We start from the raw sequence: 17,949 nt of genomic DNA on the forward strand, positions 1-17,949 counted from the left end.
AGGGATAGTAAAAAATAAATTAATTAAATTACCTTAAATGTGGAAAATGTGATGAATAGGTTAGTTTGTACTGTAGAACAGAAAAGCCAGAGAATTATGACATCAGAGACGAAATGTAGAACCAGTAGCCAGCTGGGCAAAACCATCTAGATCGAAAGTATGTAGCCCTCAAACATATGTTTATGAAAACAAGTATTGTACCCAAAACGTTATTTATATATTGTTATTTAATGTATTTATTAGTGTTAATATATTTATTTATATGTTTTATATTTTATTACCATTGTTTTATGCCATGTGTTACTGGAAAAACCTCAATTGAAACGAGTTACCATCAAAGCCAAAACCAAATGTAGCAAAAGAGAAGAATTGTACCTGATCTATAGAATATTATTAATATTAAGACCTAGAAATTGTAATGAAGTATAAGCCCCAAAAAATTTGTACATCGAAATTATTTTTTGAAAGAAATTTATTATATGAGAATCAAATGTATTATATGAAGATAGGTTGGCGACATTGCAAGCGGCAAATTTGAAAAGTACTGTATTATGATTGTTATAAGGAGGAAATGTGTCTAAGATGTTATATTTGTGATATTTTTTGTGTTGATAAGGAGAATTTATTATTGTATTTGATGGAGATCTAAGGGGGGCGTAAGCAGATAAGGTCTGCAAATTATTGTGATTTTTGAGAGTGTTTTTGGTGGATGAATTATAGATTATGTCGATATGTTGAAGGAATGAATTTGTATTAAAAACATTGTGGATTCTCAAAATATTTTGAATTCAAATTCAGGGGCGTGTGTAATGAAGCAAAATTCTGATGGGTGAATAAAAATCCCTACTTGAAAGGAATGTATAGGTCTAAGTGGAATAATAGGCTAATATCGCCAAATATGATAACGTTTAAAGATTAGATAATATCAGGCATCATTGCTAAATGTATAATGGCCAAATAGAAATGAAAATAATTTTGCTACTTATATAATATTATATAAAGTGTTGAAAATTTGAGGTTAGGCGTAAAACATCTATTGATCGGCGACCTAATGATCGACTGAGTCGCATAACGTAGAATCTAGCCAGACACCTTGGCAGAAATTTATTGTAACTAAATGGTATGCAACTAGAGGAACCAAAAATCCACATGGCTAATTGTTATAATATGAGAAACAACCTATAATCTTTAGAAAATTACTTTGCATGTAAAAAACGTATTAAAAAATCCAGACAAAAATAATTTAATGTATTAAAGAAGTAGGAGGTTCTCTAGGTGCATGTATACTATAATAATTTGCATGCACCAATCAAATGGTAGCAATTGATAGGCAGTAATAGTGAGCCGATTCAAATATATTTGTATATATTTCTATAAATGATAAGAATTTATGAATTATTGTTGTTCAGTTTATGTTTTGGATATGGCCCGAAGGCAGATAAATTATCAGAGGTTCAATAAAAGTAATAATTTAATAGATTGGCACAAACTATTTGAGCTTTGAAGGGCGTAGGAACAGATTATTTAAATTTCATGTAAATTTGCAAGTCGGAAGTGAAAATTGTGAAAAAGAAGGTAGAACTTGCCCACTTGCCTGCCAACCACTACCATGAGATGTCACCAAAATTTGTAGAGCACAATATCTTACTGTACCTTTTAATAACTTAAAGTTAAATCAAACTATTAATTTTTCATAAGACTTTGTGATGCTATAGTAAAGCAAAAGTCATTTAAATATTTTTAATCCTTTGGAAGAGACGACTTTGGCCACCAACAATCCAGGACTACCAGGAGTTTGGATCGCTATCAGCAACTTATAGAAAATCCAGCACGTGAGTGAATAATATTTGAAATAGTGATAGGGCGCCCTCAGTGCTTCGAATGAAATAAGAAATAAAAGCTAGCTTGTCGAAAAGGTTTTAAAAATTAAGAAATTAATGAAAATACTTGCCCAAGTTTTAAAATAGTATAAGAAATACCTTATTGAATAGTAACGAGTCAATTCATATATCAAAAGATACACCAATTAAAAGGAATACTAAGTTCTAAGCAAATAATACAAATGTTCATATGATCATTAATTTTATAATATAATTTGTGATAATTTAATGTAGCTCTGATTCATTAGATAAATTGATCTATCTATTTCCGTCAGGTGCCGAATCTTGCACCCTGAGATATATATTTATATTTATTAGAAACCGTAGGAATTAATATATATTTAATTATTGATTTGTCAATTTATCATGCTCTGATTTGAGAAGTTTATATATGAAATAGGATTATCCAAATCGACAAGCAACAGCAAGTTGATGTCAAAGCTACATGCAGATAAATGCATATGATCAATGAAGTGAAAGCACATGGTAAAGTTTCGTGCTATGGAACTCAAAATAGTATTAATCTGTAATATCTTAATTTGATTTCATTTCTTGTTTTATCGTATATTTTTGTTGCTCTATATTTATTCTTTGATATATTTTTGAGATTATTTGTTAATATATGTATCAAATTTTTTATGGTGTACCATTCATTTTATTCCTCAATACTATAGGATATAAGTTATATTTATATATAGATATATATCTTTATGAATTATCAGTATTACATTATTGCGAAAGCTCCTGTCTGAGCCTATGAAGATTTTAGTGAGATTATATCCTAGGAAGACCACGACCAGATTATATAATTATTGAAATAACTCTCATGCTCTACCGATTGAGGCCAAGCAAGAGGCTAAGCATTATTCCACCAAAAGTAACGTGACAATGTGTATAAATTTCAACTTACACATGAAAAGATATTCCACTTTTTTTCCTAAAAATTTCAGTGCAATTATTTGCTGCGCATGAGATTACCATTTTCATAAATAATAATTACATAAATAAATGATAATCTGCTTTGGAAAACAAGCTATGTTTAACAACAATGCATTGTTTAACAACTATGTCTATACGATGCGTGACGTCACTTTTGTGACGTCAAGGTGGGCAAATTTGGCAGTAGATATTGGCTTCATCGACTTTTAGTATGAATATACAATTGGCCGTGTCTATTCTATAACTGGTCTAAGGTTACAACAGTGTCGCGAAGCTATAACGGTGTACACACGTACGTTTGCCTCGGGTGAGCATACGTGTATGGGCTTGCATTCGCACGTGTGGACACTGTTCGCTGAGGCATGTGGGCGAACCGGAACCCTGTCGGTATTTTGGCGTGCTCAAAGGCGCCTCGGGCGAGCATTGAATGTACGTGTGGACGCGATTTTGCCATACGGGTGAGGCAAAACGTAAACATTGAAGGCGTCATAACCTAATTCCAATGAATTAGGTTAATGAATGACAAATCAAATTGTGATCCAATAACTAATTGTAAATTGTAGGATATGTGGATTGTCAAATATTTAAATAGAAACATGCATGGAGTATATAATTCGTATCATAATTAACAAATTTAGAACTGCATAATTTATGTGAAAAAAGCTTCTCTACAGGGTTCCTACAAGAAAGTATAGATCAAATATTATTTTACTGTGGCTATCAAATCATCTTGTGTTTGTTTCATGTTATCAATCAGAGTTGTTAATTAAAATTGTAATCTTCAATATGATATAATACGTTTTAGATAGCTAGGCTATCTATAGAGAGATTTATTCAAACTTTGAACTAGTATTCCCTTGAAGGTAAATCTTGAAGCTAATCTTTTGGAGAATCTTGTTTTGTCATGTGTATGAGCATAGTTAGTTTAAAATGGGCAGCAATTTAGTATTTGATTCAATTTATGGCTAATTTCCTTAAAGAAGACTGTCAATTTTGTGAGACAGTGTTAAGTGCTTTGATTAGGACAACAAAACTGGAATTGTAGTAGAATTTTTCTTTTTTTGAGATTCTGAATAGATATTGGAAACCAACAAATGAATCGCCTAATGCCAAGAATCTCAAAGTTAGAGCCAATCGTTCTTGTGGAGTTATTGCTTCCCTCATGATGATATCATTTTTTGTTTAGATAACTAGTTGAATTGGATTCAGTATATTAACAACATAATGTTTTGACAACCTAAGAAAGATTCAATTGTCAATATTATGTCATGTAGCAATTTATTTCCTTACTTCAACCTACAATTGTTCAACCCACCAACATCGTTTGTCAAGTTTTATTTTTGATTTTATTATATAAGTCATTGAAATAAAATGATACTGCTGCAATTTGTGATAACTATCTTCAATGATGGGATGACGCCATTGTTGTCATGTTGTGGAAAATCTACATCTACCATGTCTTCGTGTCGTCTGCAAATCAGTTAGCTTTTTGAATGCTGAGGCATACGTGGATCGCGTCCACAAGGACGTACAGTGAATGTTGAGGCATATGTACATACGATTGTTCGCGCGAATCTGTACGGACGTGTGTACAAGGCTTAAGGAGCGCGCCTAATTGTAGTGAGATTCGAAGGTGAACTTTGGTGTCACATTGTAAAAATTTCATATCAAAATCCTTAGCATAATCAATCATTCAACTTCAATTTATTTTGTCCACTCAAATAAATTTATTCAACCGTCAAAATATTAACCGTTATATTTTTATATGATTTTGTCATTGCCATCTCGATCATACTGTTAACTGTTCCAAGGAGGATAATAAACTGTTCCAATACTCTGTTACAGAATGTAGTATCTGTTCCATTTCCAATTTCCAAATTATTAGGTGTTATTAGTATGGAAGTTTTGAATAAATATTAGCCTACAACTACAAGCACTACAGACCTTCACCTTCCAGTCTTATGTTTAGTTAGCCTAGGACCTTATTATGTGATGAAAATGTAATTTTATTTAGTATTATACTGTTGAGTGATAATTGAGTTTCTTATCTAAAATATTAAAAAGTGAATATAGAATTATCCTCTTGCAATAATTGCGGTAATAGCCAGTCTTGAGCTGTTCTTGAAGGTAAAGCTAGTTTTCTTTTAATTTTCTATAATAGAATGTTTATGCAATCTGTTGAGATTTGACGTATTTATTTTTACACTTATTCTTTCTTAAATGTAGGCTAGTTTATAATACAAATACAGTAAAGCTAAAGTTTATCTGATAAGCTCAATTTTTATGTTGCATGATTCAATTAGGCCTATTTAAATTGTGCCAGCAATTAAATTTTCTAGAATTTGGACAGTAAGGATTACAATTTTCAACTGAAGCTTTCAGTTGGGTACCTATTGAATTTACGTATAGAGATTTGGTGAAAGACTCCAATGTTGGCCATAAAATGTAACTTTTATTCAGAAGACAAAATATTCCAATAGAGAAGTGAAAGTAAAGAGTAGAATTGATGTAATTTTTTATAATAATATACAAAAACCAAAGTTGTAGTCAAATTTGTAGGTTATAATTGGAGTGCAAGGATGCTAATCTATTTAAAACTCTTATTTATTTATTGGATAGAGCAAACAATACAATAGTCGGTAAAGAAAAAACAGGCTAATTTTTCAAATCCAATCAAATTTTATTCACCAATTAGCCAACAACCGTTTTACATGAAAATTAATAAATAATTTGTAGTTAAATAATTGGCGTGGCTAGAAAAAGAAATCTTGTGCTCTAGCATCTATTGCCTAAAACTTCTTCAATTTCCTACTTTTGTCTAATTGTCCAAATATTATGTAGGTAAGGTATGTCCATTTCAATTTATACACTAAATGATCAATCTGAATATACAAATCAGAATGAAACAAACAATTGATATGAAATTCAAGTCAAGTCGCACTTCATACAACAAATATTACCGTATTACTATTTCTACAGTACACGAGTAACTTGAGCATGAAGAGTAACATAAACTACATTCTACTTGGAACTGTGCTTTAGTAAACTAGGCCTATATCCTGCTTAATTATAATCTTTCTATTGCTTGAAATTTCTGAGAAAGTGCACTATGTGGGTGTCTGTCAATAAATCTTTATGATTTAAATAGGTAGTTCTTCGTCAGATGAATATCTTTCCAAATGGCAATAAAATACGGTACACCTTTTTCCAAATGTATGAATCTACAGTAATCAATTGATCGCTTGGAAAGATCATCAAAAAATCATCTGGTTTGTTCATACTAATTTAAAACTCACGTCACTTCTAGAAAAGCTCATACACTGCAACCTATGGGAGTAAAATAATATACATCGACTTTTGTGATAAACATTGATCAGTACGGTACTGTATGGATTTTAAACCTAAAATTCCGCTATCATTCCGCTTGGAAAGATCATTAAAAAATCATCTGGTTTGTTCATACTAATTTAAAACTCACGTCACTTCTAGAAAAGCTCATACACTGCAACCTAAGGGAGTAAAATAATATACATCGTACGGTACTGTATGGATTTTAAACCTACACAAACCCATACCAAACCTAACTAACTTGAGTGTCAGAAGCTATAAAATCATTTTATTTCAATTTACTTCCCAAAGTGCTATTCCCAACAACTTTTTTCCTCTGCGCGGCTAGAGCCGTCACTAAGGGATTGCGCCTTTAGTGAGCAATTGTAGAAACCAATTGATTAACAACTTCTAAACTTGAATTATTATTCTTCTTTATAGAATGGAGTGCAAGAATATTCCGGCTAAGTTCCATCGTGAAAGAGTTGGCGTTGCATCTAGAGCAGATGCTCCATTCACCCATAACAAGATCGAAGGTAAAGGTCTAATTTGTTTTTCATTGAACATCACCATTATAACGCAAGCTGCAAATGTCACGTTGAATATTATAAGATTCAGTGTAGGCTATAACAAATGTAAAAATCTGGTGTGGCGCACTCACACAACTTTTCTTTGCTGTTATGAAAATTATTGATCACATGACGCTAGTGTTCACACGCATCTCAAGTCTACTATCCAAAGATCTAAGCCAGCTGGGGACAGGACAATAACGCTGGAGACACACGAGGTCTGCTATCTCTTCATAGTGAATGATTTAATAGAATCAACAGTTTGCAATTGAATAATCACATTTTCTCGAATTTCAAGCTTATTTTCAATTTTAGGTGAAAATGTTACTGAACATTAATTGTAGAGATTTTTATTCTCAATCTTTTCCGTTTGAAATTTTGTCTGAAGCCTGATAATTGGGAATCTAAAATCAAATTTAGCATAGATGGGGTGGAGTTCCTGAAATTGCTACAGATATGGGACTTGTGGCAGTTGATAGAGCTTATCGATGACTATTTTTGGTATAAACTTGATCGCGAAATGCGAAAAACCCTGTTTTTTAAAACATTTTCGCCATTTTAGCCGCCATCTTAAATTGCAGTTGATCGAAATAATTGTTAACTAATCGGATCCTTACTTACTTGTTACTTGTTCAGTCTTCGCCACAGTCGGTGACCGGGGAATTGTCAGTATTTCCTCATGCTTGAGGAGGTCAGTGAATGTTGTCAGCCGCACGTCCTGCCAGATGCTGATAGGTGTGGTCCCGGATGTACTCTGACAGCGCATAATACGGCCTGGCTGTCAGATAATGCTTCAATGCAGCAGAGAAGAGCCTTTCGTCTTCCAGGGCCTTCAAGGTAGCTGGTAGCAGGTTATAGAAGTAGGCTCCCGCATAGGCTGGTGAGCTTTTATATTTTTCAGTCGGTGTTGTGGAAGGTACCTATGTTTTTGGAATTCCTTGTTCTGTATCCATGCTTGTCACCCCGCTGTTGTGGTTTAGCTTTCCTTGCCAGATTCGTTGCTTCCAGGATGTACAGAGAGATCACGGTGAGTAGTTTGTATTTTTTGAAGAGTGGTCTACAGTGCTCTGTTATGTTCATTCCAAGAATAGTTCTAAGTGCTCTCTTTGTAGTATTAGTATTTTGTTGAGATGTATTTGTGATGCTGAGCCCCAGGCCACTATGCCATATCTCATGTGTGAAGCGAACAGGGCATGATATGCAGTTAGTCCTGTCTTTTCACCTGTTATACTTGTCAGGCGTCGAATAACATAGATTGCAGACGATAATTTCTCACTTAGTTGTTCAATGTGGGGCTGCCATGTTAGGTTCTGGTCGATGATGATTCCCAAGAATCTTGTATGTGAGGTTTGGCTATTTGGGGAAACTTCCAGGCTATTGTTTGTAGGTTGGAATTTTATGTGTACTGTTTTCTGTTTATTTATAGTGAGGTCCAGTCTATTGCATTTTTGAGTGGCTTCTTTCAGTGCTTCGACTGTTACATTTGGCTCCTGATTTTTATGTGGTACAAGTATATTAGTATCATCCGCAAACAGTATGCACTTGTTTCTGCTATCTATTTCATATGGGAGGTCGTTTATATATATAAGGAATAAGAGAGGTCAGAGTATAGACCCTTGGGGCACACCTCTGTTTACTGCTCTGGGTGAGGATTTATACTGGATAATGCTGTTTTCTTTGTGATGGTCTAACTCGACATATTGAGTTCTGTTTGAGAGGTAGTCCTCAAACCATTGGAGAGCTCTTCCAGTTACATTGAGATTACTCAATTTCTGTTTCAAATTTTATAAGTTTGAAAAAAATTCTATCTACTCATTGACTTACGTTAGGTATTCATTTTCTATTTAAATTTCATAAAGTTGGAACCTACAAAATTCGGAAATCTCAAACTCACAACAGATTTTTATTATCTACTATGGCTAATTGTATCCTAGTTGACTTGAAATTTTTTGATCAAGATCTTGATACACTAGAAATAATGAGGAGTTCACTATTGTTCTAATATTGCAGCTATTATAACTCAATATCAGGGCACCGAGCTTCGCACGTTATTTATTTATTGATAAACAAGACACAATTCTTTAAAATGATTGGGGAAGGATTAATATGCACAGCCCAAAACTGTTTCTTCCCCGAATTTTGATTCATACACTATAAATAGTCCAAAAAGTAGGTTATGTTCCATACACTTGAATTCAGGTCCAATTTCCAGTCCAAACATTTGAAAACAGAAAAGTTCCAATTTAGATTGTTTACAAACCAAATTGAATTAAAAATAACACACTAATTACTTAAAACTGTAAAATAATGATTAACTTTGAAAATTCTGATATACTTATATTTAGAATGATATACCATGTTATATTCAGTTATTTCACCTTTCAAACCCTTAAGGTTTCTTTATCTTTCAGGTCGTGTTTATATTTTACAGCTGGCGGCTATACGTCAGTCTATAAATTTCGGGGATAAGATAATTTGAGTACATTTTTTATAAATTGCATATTCTGAAAATTCATACCAAGCACATTTGTTTGATACCATTTTCATAATATTTGTTCTACTAGAAGCCATGATATTAATAAATAAATAAGCTTTATTTGTCATAAGGGCCATGTCCCATACAAAGAGTTGTACACTAACATTACATAAATTACAATTACAACATCAACACAATTGATCAACTCCTCTTCGAATTCTGGATAACACTATTGAAATGAAATAGTTTGATGTAGACTCCTTAAAAATAACAAGAACACAGATTTAAAGCTACTAAAATATCATTGATTGTATATGGGGGAGTAATTTTACATGTCACCGTGACATAAAAAGCTGTACTAGTAAAACAATACACTATCTTTCAGATATTGAATATTGACTAGACATTACAACAAAAGATAAAAACAGTAGCCTGCTCCTCAAAAGCACCAACAACTTTTACTACAACTTTATAAACAACCTGTAAAACAACCCTTCAGTTCCAACAATATTTGTGATTATTAATGAACAATTACAATGATATTGAAAAAAAATAAATAAAAGATCATCTCGTAGTCTCTATGATGTAATTTCGCACGTTAATCGCATTAATAATATATTTGTAAATATATCTTATTTTATCTGGTGTTACATTTGAAAGGAGAACTAGAGCTTTATCTTCATAATTAACTATGTTTGCTACATATTTATTCAGAAACTGTTGTCTTATTTCTACATACATCGGGCAGCGTACAAGAACATGAGTGGGTGTTTCGTCCTCCCGCATGTTACAAAGCGGGCAGTACTCAGTACTATCTATGTAAATTCCATGGTTCTCTAGATAAAGGTAAAAACCAAACTTCGAAGCCGTTCGTAGCTGTGTAAAACATCTTATATATTTAAATGGTGTCCTCATTCTAAGCTGGTCGCCAAGAACAAAATTGGGATTTAAAACCTTCCAAAATGGGAAAGAAATTGAATTAAATGCTTCCTGTTTGTCTACTTCGTACAATGCTAAACCATGCCTACTTACAATATCCCATTTCATCCTACTAAGTGATGCTACCAAATTTCCTTGTTGGTTCAAATCAGTATTGAAAAAGGCGAAATCTAATTGATTCTTTACCAAATTCACCCAGTTGAGACTATTTCTGTTTTGATAGAAATGACTTCCTGACAAAATTATAAGTTTTCTAAGGCAAATCTTTGGGTACCTGTCTTCTGGCATGTTTAATATTTTTATCAACCATGTTAAAATGTTGAAGATGATCAAATTAACTATTTTTACTCTTCCTGTCTCCAAACGTAATACCCAGCTCGGTGTACGTGAGCTTAAAAACAATAGTCTTTTGAAAAACCAGAGTTGAACTTTCTCTACTTGCTCAGCACAGGCCAAGCCCCATAATTCCGCCCCATACACCGCCGTCGGAAGGACTACTGCTTCAAACAGTTTTATTTTGCTATCCCATGAATCCATGAATCTCAAAACCTGTAGCATTACTTCGCTGACACCTTTGGATTTGGATATTATAGATGAGCAGTGTACATTGAAACGACCTGAAGAGCTAAACTCCAAGCCCAAGTATTTATATCTATTGCAGACCTCTATTTCATCGCCCTTATAATAGAAGGGTCTGTTTTTTCTCAACCTTCCTTTATGAAATGGAATTATCTTGGTCTTGGAAATGTTGACCCTCAATTTCAGACTTTCACAGTAATCCTCCTAGCATTTTATTTTGTTTCTCATGTCGGAAGGACTGTCTGCAAGGATGACAATGTCATCCGCGTACAAGAGAATTAGAATATCAGTGGAATCATCTATAGGTATGCCAGATAAACCTTTCTCTCTAAAGTAATGTTCTATGTCTGAAATATACAAAGAGAAGAGAAGTGGGCTGATAGAATCCCCCTGTAAAACGCCTCTATCTACTGGGATAGATACATTCATATGGACCAGCTCTGCCTGTCTGTAAAGCTGACTAAGGAATCTTATAATCTTACCACTCACTTCCACCCTTCCCAACTTGTACCACAGATCATAATGAGGTACTCCATCGAATGCGGCTTCATAATCCACAAATAATGCATAGATAGTCTTATGTCGGAATTCTACATTTTGAAATAGTATTGAGTGTAAGACGAAGATGTTATCAATGCAGCCTCGATCTTTTCTAAACTCACTTTGTCCTTCTGGAAGAGCACCGCTATTTTCCGCCCACAACGACAAACGGATCTCAACTATTGTTGTAAGAATTTTCACAATTGTATTAATTAGGGTAATAATTCTATAGTTGCTAGGCTCATTGGGATCTCCTTTTTTGTGTAGTACAACATTAGTATCTTGCACCACTCATGTGGTATTATTTGACTATTGAAAACCTTATTTAGAAGGTTCAACAAATATACTCTCCAACAATGTGGTAAAGCTTTATAGAACTCATTAATTACATCAGTAATTAATGAGAAGCCATGATATAAGGATTAGAATGTTCACCACGACGCCCCCCGCCAAACAACTTTAGAAATTCGTCCAATTTCAATTTAATGGAGATGAGCACATTTTTTAAAAACTTCATATTCTGAAAATGCATAACGAGCACATTCATTTGATACCTTGTTCTTAAGATTTGCTTCACTAGTAGCCATGATATTAAGCTCAGACTGTTCACCACCACCCCCCTCGTCATTATTAAACTCTCGGTTTCACAGTGAGGGTGATCAGCACATTTTTTTCAAAGTGCATATTCTGAGAGCACATTTTTTTGGTACCACTCTCAAATCATTCGCTTGAGTGGGTGAGGCTGGCTTGAAGCTGGCCCCTTTTCAGGGGCTTTTTTTAGGACAAGGGAATGAGCACATTTTTTTTAAAGTGCATATTCTAAGAGCACATTTTTGGCATCATTTCGAAAGCATTCGGTTGAGTGGGTGGGGCCAGCCCCACCCATTAAATGTGCTTTTTTAGGACAATGGAATGAGCACACTTTTGGAATGAGCACCGATTGGCTAATTATCAGCTGATTTCCGAACGCCTACCCAATCAGTCAATCTGAGAGCTTCCTGCCCTGTCGACTCGTCTGAAAAACGTCTCATATGGCTTGGCTCTAAATCTTACGAACGGCCCGTTAATTCTCGGTTTCTTTCTCTCTTCAGTGATATCGTTATGTTGGTATTAAGCGTCTACTTGATGCAGCCATTATCCCTCACTACTTACCGTATTCAATACAAACGATACTTTGATTACTCACGTTACTTCATTTAGTACTTGGTACTCAAAATAAATGCATCTGATTTCCGGTAACCACACATTATGAAAATATTTTTTAGATTTATGCTGAACTTTTGCATTTTGCTTGCAAAAACTAATAACGCTACGTAACTAGCACTTAGCAGCAGACTCAAGTTAGGCGGCCATGTTTGTGGTTCTATAACTCGACAAAAATTGACGATCCGGCCGCATCGATCACAGGGCGTTTGGTGGGAATGATATTAAACTGTTCAGCTCTGTGAAAGTTGCCCCCCTATCGCTCGTCTGTGTCTTATGATATGAGATCGGAGGTTGAAAAAGATTACCCTGGTATAATCCTGCTTACAAAGAATAATAATTCATTCTCTTCAGCGACCACTCAACTTCCTATAGTGAGGTCCACGTTTTAATGGCAGTGTTTGATTAGCAATGGTATTGCTATCCTTGTCTATCATTCAACAAAACAGATAGCGCTATCTTTTTCTCGCTTTGCTCTGTTGCCAGATCGTCTTTTAACAATGTTGAATTAATAATAAATTTACAAAATATTTCATCTTCATCATTAAAATTCAGTATGAAATCATTGGAAAATATAATTTCGTGCTTAATAAAATAAAATTGAATATTTTAAACAAGAATAGACAGTTAATATTATATCAATAAACCTGTATTAGCTACCGTCTATAGAAGGCATTGACAAGACAGAGGATCGGCAACGTTGTTTTGCTATCTTTATCCACTGCCATTATAACTTGGACCTCACTATAGAATGGTTGTGCATATCATAGAAAATATATGAGCAGTGATGATAAACGAAAGATGATGGGTGAGCTCATTAAGCTTACTATATCCTAACAAGAATTTCTTTCCTACTGTAATCACAACTTACAAAATTTCATTCAGTTGGCAGTGTCAAAAGGGAAATCTTTATACAGTTTTTGGATATCTCATATTGTAGTTTTGTAAGTTTTAATTGTCTGTATTGTGAATATTTCATACTTATATTGTTGAAATGTAATAGTGTGATATTGAGTGGATTTTATTGTAGTTGTTTTTTTCTGTGTATCTTATATTCTTTTGCAGGTTATTGAACTGAATGAACTTTGATTTTTACCTTGTGTTGAACCTTGAGTTTTTAGTGTGAGAATTGACCATGTTTTTATTGAATTTGCTAACTTGTTGCTTAGTTGTCGAAATTAAAGCAATTTTCGAGCATTTTTCAAATACAATTTCAATTTCATGTCGAAAAAGCTTCTGTATTTGGGAATTGTACAAACGTTGACCTTTTTGCAGCTTTGGCTTTTCCACTGAAAGTTATGCTCAACGCTAGTGGAAGGGGAATAATTTTCAGTGAAAAGGCCACAGTCCGAATTGAGACATAACCGGAAAAACATCGTGTAACGGTGTGCGAGCCTCGGTCCTCTGAATGGGTCAATTTCCCATTCAGAGGGACAAATTGACAAATTTCAGTTATCAGTAATTTTTATCTATATAAATAGGAAATCAAATTTTATAGAGTTAGTAGGAGAAGAATCAGGAAATTATTTGTGCATGTGAGTTCAAATATAGTGAGTTTTCTTAAATCGTATGTGAGTGTTTCTGAAGAGTCCAAGTTTGAATATTGTTAAAATGGTTAGTGCCAAACTCTTGTTGTTTTCTTATATAGCTCAAAATTCAGTTTCATAGAATGACCGAGGCCCAAACCTACAGTAGTTGCAGCAAGTTAGCAAGTTCCCAAGTATTGAAATTAAAAATTGAATATGCCTTCTTGACCTGAATTGATTGCTGAATAACTTTGTTTTGTTTGAAAATTTGAAATGTGACATGATTTTATTTATTAGTTTTGATTAGTTTAATAAGCCTGAAGTTAAATTTTATTAATATTTTTCATTGTAGTTCCTGGCTCGTAGTTGCTAGTTGCTAAACTAGGTGACAATTGAATAATGATAATAATCTGTGCATTTGAATGAACGAACCCACTATAAGCTCCCAAACCAATCAAGGATTCAAAAGAGATTTCATAGCAGTATAATTTTAGCAAATATTATTGAAGAGAAGAAACATCCCCTCGATATACCTCGCGCAGCAGTAGTATAATGTCTATCGAACCACATGTATTTTTATATATTTCATATTTTGGAAAATTAACTAAGTCATCGTATAGAGAGATTCTCGGCTACATAATTTTATGTACGGTGTGAGTTGAAGAGGCTTATAAAACCCTCCACCGGTTACAAGAAATTTCATATATTAATATTTCATATTCAATATTTAATAATTTCAGCACTTATATGCCTTGTAATGAAGTAATAACAAATTTCATTAAAAGCTTATTATTCCTTGGTATTTTGCTGTTGTTTCTACTTGCTTTTTCTCCTGTTTCAGTTGAACTGGTTTGTCGCCGCTTCAACGGAACTTGCTATTATACCACACAACCTAGAACATCACCATCTAGTGATGTCCATCACCATCATCATACACCAGGCTCCATCATAGATTACTTCTGCTCAGACTTGGATCACCATGCTATAATAAGTCAATTGATAACATCTCCGATATGTCAATAATCCTCATTTTATAGTAAACCCTTGAGATTGAAGTGCTAGATGAATTACTTGAAAAGGTGACGGTCAACCCGAATTTATGTTTCTTGAATTATCTTTGTCCGGTTGTGAATCACCCAGAATTGTGCATGGGTTTTTGCCAGATCAATGCGAATGAAGTTTACCATAAAAATATTTTAAGGGACGGTTTCCGAGCTCGGGATTTAGCTAAGTTCTAGACTTTAAACAGCTGGAGTCAGAAAACTGGCTTTCTGAAACGGGGCCTCGTCGTAGTCCACGTTTAAATTAAACTTCGAAAAACTAGAAAGTTGAACACAAAATAAAATAACGAGTAAATTGTGTAAAGTTTCAGCTATTTTAATTATTTAGGAATGCTTCATTTTGTCAAGAAAAAACGTTACCAACATTTTAGAAATGAGAAAATAAATATCTTAAAAACCATGACTACGCTCCATTTCGGAAAGCCAATTTTCTGACTCCAGCTGTTTAAAGTCTAGAACTAAGCTAAATCTCGAGCTCGGAAGCCGGCCCTATAAATTAGTTGCTTTACTTTCAAGTTACTTAAACATAAATTTGAATTGAACTTCTAATAATTTTTTTTTATACAGTGATGAAAAATCGTTAGCGATCCATACCGATATTTCCATCAGTCAATAAATGAAATTAATATTCATGTAATAGGAAAAAAGACTTACCACTTTTGTATTAACTTATTGTTAACAAGATAGCTGACAAACAAGGCTCTCTGGGCCGCTTTTGGTAAAGTGAGGAAGTTGTTTTTCAAATTGATAATTACATTCTACTGGAAGCGGCTGGAGAGGTGTCTACACGAAGAAACTATTATTCTACACATATCATATAGTTAAGTTAGTTGAGTTGAAAATGTATTTATACAGAGTAAGTCATAATGTATGGGAACCCTTCAATAAGTTGGAGACTGTTGTAGTTATAATACTGTAACTTTCAGGATAAGTTATTGGACGAATACTCTACCTTTTGACGTACACTGAATCTCAACCCCTCATAAGGAAGGGGGTGACTTAGGGGTTGTAACTCTATTGTTAACACCCATTGTGTGCTACATCATTTTAAATGCTTTTTTAAAACTAGAAAGATGGCATGAATAAAAATGTTCTATGATACTTCTACCAAAAATGGCGTCTGATTGAAGTTTTAGTTTGTAAAGAAATGATAGGTAAAGTAATGAAACTTAAATCAACACTTTTTTGAATGAATAACGAAACACATTGAAAAACATGGTTATTTATTTAGTAATCTGTCTGCTACTAACATTTCATTTTAAAAGATGCTTGAAATGACCTCCTTCTCTCGTTTGACAGTGTGCCAGTCTGTCATGAATGTAAATGAAATGAATATAGTAGTATGTAAAATAAAATGTAAATAGTAGCAGACTGATTACTAGATAAATAACCAGTTTTTTCAATGTGTTTCGTTATTCATTCAAAATGTTACTCGTAAATGTGGATCTTCTAGAGCTAGATTAACACTAATTCCACTTCTGTATTGAATTGCAACTAGCATTTCGCTTCTGGATAATCAGTGTGATTTTGACTTATTGAAAATATTGTTCTCAATAAATATCCTAATTTAGTATGGCTGATAATTTATGTTTCTTCCGATGATAAAATTAGTTCCTTATATGTGTAATGTGAACGTTGTGTTTTTACTTGAATGTTTTGTGTTGTTGCAAGATACAGAATGGCCCAAAAAGGATGGTCGGTTTTTAAATTACTATAACTTGAATAATTTCCAACATACATTTAGTTTTCTATATTTCTGTGTTTGTTCAATTGTCAAATTTCAGAAAACGTCATAATTAACATACGTGATACTAGAAAGAGCGGCAAACAAAGGCCAAAAGATAATCACGCCACCTAATGGAACGTCAACGACTTTGAAGCAGTTTTGTTAATTATGACGTTTTCTGAAATTAGACAATTGAACAAGCTCATAATATATAGAAATAAAATGTATGTTGGAAATTATTCAAGTTATAGTCACTTAAAAGCCGACCATTCTTTTTGGGTCATTCTGTAATAACCTAAATCTCTTGAATTGTATAACCTACAAGTTGATAAAATCTAATATTGGGGCACTCTGTTTGTTGAAGTAGTGTAATGGTGATCTTTTTAACAATTTGATTATTTTGCCTCTAAAATAAGTGTTTTTGTTTAGAATTATATCGTAAAATTGTAATTGAGTCTATTTTTACTATTTATGAATTAAACAGCATTATTATTATAATTATTGAATTCATGTCATTTTTCCGTTTTCTCACTTTAAGTACTCTATTGTTATTATTTAAATCTACTTTTGGCGTCTACTAGACCTGGTAGCGGCTACTGAAAATCGGTTTATTATCCCTGTGAGGAGGGATTCGGACGGGACGTTGCTAATTATATCCTGCCAAGAGGTGGAATCATATTTTTTTAATGGGTCACAATTTATCAACTTCGTTAATTCACTCATACATACAGCTGAATGGAATGAACGGACTGGAATAATTGGAGTGATTTGAAAATATAAAATATTAGGGCCAGTTTCTGAGCTTGGGATTTAGCTAAGTTCTAGAATTTAAACAACTGGAGTCAGAAAATTGGCTTTCCGAAACGGGGCGTCGTCGTAGTCCACGTTTAAATTAAATTTTGAAAAACTATAAAATTGAACACAAAATAAAGAGAAAATAGTGTAAAGTTTCAGCTACCTATTTTGAATTATTTAGAAATGTATCATTTCGTCAAGGCAATAAACGTCTCCAATAATTATAGAAATGAGAAAATGAAGATTACCATAAAAACTACGAATACGCCCTTTTTCGGAAAGCCAATTTTCTGGCTCCAGCTGTTTAAAGTCTAGAACTTAGCTAAATCCCGAGCTCGGAAATGAGCCCTTAAATTTACTTGACGAACAATGGAAATGTGGCAGCACAT

Source organism: Nilaparvata lugens, chromosome 7, assembly GCF_014356525.2.
Source record: "Nilaparvata lugens isolate BPH chromosome 7, ASM1435652v1, whole genome shotgun sequence".
Classification (NCBI taxonomy): Eukaryota; Metazoa; Arthropoda; class Insecta; order Hemiptera; family Delphacidae; genus Nilaparvata; species Nilaparvata lugens.